The sequence below is a fragment of the Apis dorsata genome, unplaced genomic scaffold (genome assembly GCF_000469605.1).
Source record: "Apis dorsata unplaced genomic scaffold, Apis dorsata 1.3 scaffold_113, whole genome shotgun sequence".
NCBI lineage: Eukaryota > Metazoa > Arthropoda > Insecta > Hymenoptera > Apidae > Apis > Apis dorsata.
Genome location: NW_006263408.1, coordinates 1,592,106 through 1,597,735, shown reverse-complemented (window position 1 = coordinate 1,597,735; position 5,630 = coordinate 1,592,106). Strand labels below are relative to the sequence as shown.

The window sequence follows — 5,630 nt, the reverse complement described above, 5'->3', positions numbered from 1 at the left end:
TTTTTTTTTTTTTTTTGAACTTTCTTAATCCATTTTTTCTTCAAGAGATTTAACTTTACTTCCAAAACATTTTTATTTCATATATATATATATGCATATTATCGTACCAAATATTAGATAGAAATAATTGAAAAAAAATAATAATAAGCGATCGTAACGATGAACAATAATTTAAAGTTCATTTGAGTTCTTTTTCCTATCGATTATCTTGACTATAATAAATCGTCGGTACAATGAAAGTGCAAGCTATGGTCAAGCTTCGGTCACGAGGTATTCATGGTCGGAAATTAATTATACTCGGCTATAGCTGCGTTAAAAATTCTCGTTGTGCGACTCTCGACTATCGTGCTGCGAATACGAAACCTGTAACAGCAAGAAATGGAAGTATATAGAGAGTGAGAGAAATATTCAGAAATGCCACTCCTTTTTTATGAGTTCTTTGAAAAGAATGCAAGAGAATTAGCACTTTCATTTATATGAAATAATATTCTAGAAGCGAAATGTCAAGGAAGTTAGCAAGGCTTTGGATTCGATTCTGTATATTTCATTTTTTAAATTCAAATAAAAATAGAATTAAAATAAGAAAAGGTTTTAAAATTATAGTAATATTGCTAAAGTATTGCTGTTAATAATTAAATTACATAAATAAAATTATTAATAATATTTTAATTAATATATTATAATATACTAATTTAATATAGTATATTAGTGTATTAGTATATTAATTATATCAATTGAATTTTTTAATATTAGTTTCGATCGGCAAATGATATTACATAAGTATGATTACACGTATTCAATAGCATAAATGAATATAATGAATATTTTCATTGTTCATATACCAATGATAAATATAGTTTGAGATATACATAATATACGTGTTGATTATATTAATGCTAGACTAAACAACGTTTAAAATACTGCCCAAACAATGAAAATGTTTTGATGAATGAAAAATAATTTCCTAAGAAATGAGTATAGCTGATTATTTCGAACGTTATACATCATCGATGGGATATATTGCAAAACACAACTTCAATCTCGATCAATCCTCTTGGTGAATCATGTTCAGAGGCCCATCGAACACCTTTTACGCGTTCGTATCACGGCCCTTTGTCGCGCATAACTGCACAAGTATGCGCAGGCCTTTCTTTCATGGGAACACTGCCCTCTCTCGGACTATGACGCAAGCGTTTAGTCCCATACACTCGTGTGCATTTGGCGCACGAACCGAGTTAATTATTGGTACTTGGAACGGGTCAGCCTTAGGGTCATTCGGTGGAGAAGCAGATGCGAGACCACGTGCACACCCAACTTATTGCCTCTGTCTTTCTCACTCTCATATCCTTCCCACTACGATCTCTCTTTTTCTCTTTATATCATCTCTGCCTCTATTTTCATCTTTCTTTCACTTTTTACACGATAGTTTCGCTCTTATATGCTCTTCAGATTTTTGACCATCCGATTTAATTCATATCCTTAAAAATTAATTTGCTTAAAATATAAAATAAAATTAAACTTGATAAAAATATGGAAATTTCTATATATAATAAGATATTGGATTAGTTTTGTTTCTAAAATAATAATTTAAAGTGAATATTTCGTAATTTTTTATTTTTTTTTAAGTTATTTTTCCTATTTTATATGTTAAGATAAAACTATTGAAATTTTTTAAAATTTGCAAACATCTAAAGATATTTTTATTCTTTCATATTGTATAAAGTCAAGAATGAAACATTATTTTTTCAATAAGATTCATTTTTTACACTACAATGATCGATAATCGAAAGAAATCGTAAACAAAGAATTCTGTGCATAGGGCAGGTGTTCAGAAAAGAACAATCTCTTAAACACTTGACCATATGGTTTCCGGAATCCCGCTATTCTCAAGAGACCTAGGCCTACCCTAATCTCTAGACAGAACCTCGAGGACACTCGTCCCGCGTAGAACAATACCAGCTTTGTGGTGACCGGATGTTACGAGTTTTCTCGGAATTTCAAGGTGAAGTCGACGAACTCCACAATCGTGAAGAATACGCTATGTCCGAGAACTGTAATTTGAATATTTGAATATTTAAATTATTTCTCGAATTCTCCTTGTCCGGTGTATATATATATACATATATATATTGTCAATTTGACAAAAAAATAATAAATCTTGAATTATCAATTTTGAGAACATAAATATTAGATTTATTAGATATTCTTAAATAATTAGATTTTAATTTGAATTAAAAAATGTCTTGAGCAATTTTTTCCCTTATAATTGATCTTAGTTTTCAAGTTATTCATTATTTAGTACTATTACTATTAAAAATCGGTGAAAAATAAATTAAATCAATATATTTCATTGAAAGTTTAATATATATAAATATATATATATATATAAATATTGGATACTAGAAAAGTAAAATTAAATTTTATGCTGTCTTTCAACTTTAAACAAAGATTAAAATCATATCTCAGATTTCGTTATGAATGGAAGACATTTTGCTACAGTCACGCTTGAACACTCATGCGGCAAAACGTGTAAGATTTCCAACGAAAAAACAAGCTTTCTTAAATACAATAATCTATTTGTTCCGCAATAGTAATAGCAATAGCAATTGTTTCACTGAAAGGAATACGAAATCTTTTTGATGAAGAGTAAAGTATAAAATATAAGTTGAAAATATTATTAATCAATTGATTACATTATGTCTACAAAGATAAGATTCTTTCTTTCCTCTTTTTATATTTTCAATAAGATCAACATGCATCATTCGCATATAATCTATTTATTTTCTTCATCGCATTTTGTACTCGAAGATCTCGATCGATTCATGACTTGAGATCATCACGATATGATACTACCAACTGATATCTTCACGACTTTCTCAGCAACTTCACGCGATTTTTCTTGTTATCATTCATTGTCTTCTCTTCTCGACGCGACATATAACCTTTCATATAACCTAACTAAATCCTTCGAGCAATTCTAACATCGTCTCTGACGTCACTTTCTCAATCGTTAGCTTCGAGGCATGTAATAATCACATAATAAAGATATTCCTCATATCTCGTTTTCTCATAGCAGAATTTTTGTTTGTCTGCTTGGAAAATATAACATTTTCAAAGATAATAAATTACATATAAAAAAATTAAAAAAAAATAATAAGTTATTTTTAATCGTAAAAAACAAAATAACTCATATATCTCAATAATTAGACAGAAGAGACTTTTTTATTTACAATTGTTATTTAATTTATTCATTAAATAGATTATTCAATTATTTTTATCTATAAGAAATTCTATTTTTCAATGTTATAACGTTATAACCAAATTATAACCTAAACTATATAACATAACCTAAAACTCAATATGTATTTTATCTATATATTGACGAACGATAAACATATTTTATTGTTTGGAATTATCTGTGGTAAAAGTTTTTTGCTAATATCTTGGAAATTAAAGACGAACAGCACTTATATCTATAGGAAAAAGTTATTCAATATAATTCTATTGACACTCGTAACACATTTCAAAATCATTAATATGTATCTTTCGCTCATACTTTTTGTACTTTGATTGAACAATTAATGCCACGTGTCTTTAATCTTTATTCTTAATCCGGAAATGAATCGCTGATTCGCTCAATTTCCGGATTAGATTGAACCGGAAACGCGTTTACAAATGAGGTGGGTTCTTCCGGTGTCGAGGAGACGTAAAGGAATTCGTGTGGATCGATGTACTCGTTGTCGATCAATGTAATATCTTGATCCAAAGATTTCATCGATTGTATTATAAAATGACCATGTTTCCGTGTATCAAATCTTTCAATAGATCGGTAAACAAATGCATAATCGGCGGGGGATTATCGATGTTATATAATTTTACATACATGATATATATACGTTTATTTTTTTCTTTTCATTCCAATAATTTTTAATAATTTGTATAAAAATAACTTGTATAAATAATATATTGGTTTTTTTTGTTTTTTTAACATGCAAAATTGATATTTAGATTAGGATTAGGATTAATCTATTAAGGATTAATTGAATTCGAACGATATTCAATTAAATATTTCTATAATTTTGAATATACTGCATATGTAAATTTTGCAAGGATTGTAATTTATAAATGGAATTGATCATTTTAAGATTTAATATTTATTAATTATTGAATGTGAAAATTAAAAGAAATTGGAAAATAAAAATATAACTTATTGTTAAAAAGTTATTATATGTTATTAAATAACTATTAATTAATATTTTCTTTAATTTATCTACTATACAAATCAAAATTTTCATGTCTTATTTTAAAAGTTATTAAGAAACGTATGTTATACAGAAAACTCGATTAACATTAGAATTATTGATCTTAATAAATATTTAAATATTTCATATATAAATAATGAGATAATTAAAATATTATAAAAATAAGTATATAATATATTTGTATTTCTATAAAATAAAATATTAATTTTGCAAGGATATCGTATAAAATAAAATAAATATAATATTATAGTCGTCGAAATAGAAAATATGAAATTCTTAATTTTAATTTTAGTTTAGTAGTTTCAGTATTAAGATAAACCACGAAGATACTTACTTATGCGGAAACAAGAAACTGGATCGTCTCGAATCCATGAATTTGAGGCGGTTTATCGTGATTCTTCACGCCAAAGTGCTTATCTCGCGGTAGAGAAACGTTTATTGTACTTCACGCTAAAACGAACATAAACAAGGATAAAGCAAACTAACTCATGCATGAGAATCAACGAATAATCGTGGTTAATCATTAGAGCAATAAAAAACGTCTGTCTTATTTCACTTTATACTACTGCAATAGATTTGATCATTTCTTCTTTAATACACTATAGTACACATTAGCCATTATATACTGGAAATTCTTCACTCGCATCCGTTATAAAATATACCTAAGAAATGATGGAAAAAGTAAGTGAAATAAAATAAAAGCAGAATACTTTAAGAGATACTTTAGATATAGACAATGAAATGCGTTCAGTCTCGCTTTGTGTTATGTATTTTCGCGATTCGTATTCTGAGAAATGAACAGTGAGGACACTATTCGCGATAAAGAATAAAATCGGCCTATTGTTTTGCTCTTATCTAGAAGCATACGCGATTTGAATAATAAAGGAATGGTTCAAGAAGAACGTTTGATAAGTAAAGTGGGTAATATGGCACATAAGATGAAGTGCAATGTTGCTGTTCATTTCCGTTTCCGTTGAATTGTGATGCAATCCTGTTTAGAGTGTCGATATAATATTTCATTATGATATATCTAATACATTTTAATTTTAATAATTATATTGAATAGTTTAGATAAATAATTTTATCAAACAAATTAGTTACGTGGTAATTATATAACAAAAGCATTTCAGAATTACTTTAAAATTTATATTTTTATATTTTTGAACTATTTTTAATTAAAAATATTTAGTTTTTAAAATTCATTGCAACTTTAAATAAAAGATAATTCTCAAAAAAATTTTGAGATAATTTATAAAATGACAATTAAGTCGATCAACATAAATATTTTTCTTCCAATTTTTGTTACGGTTGTTAATAACAACTCACACCTTGATATTCCATGCTATTTTAATATTAGCAGCTCTTTCC

At 27.2% G+C, this 5,630-nt stretch overlaps 1 protein-coding gene across 1 annotated transcript in view; it reads left to right on the top strand.

Moving 5' to 3' along the window:
- LOC102679052 (rho guanine nucleotide exchange factor 10) overlaps window positions 1–5,630 on the top strand; it is a 30,256-nt gene that overhangs the window by 1,980 nt on the left and 22,646 nt on the right. The gene's annotated exons all lie outside the window — the stretch shown is intronic.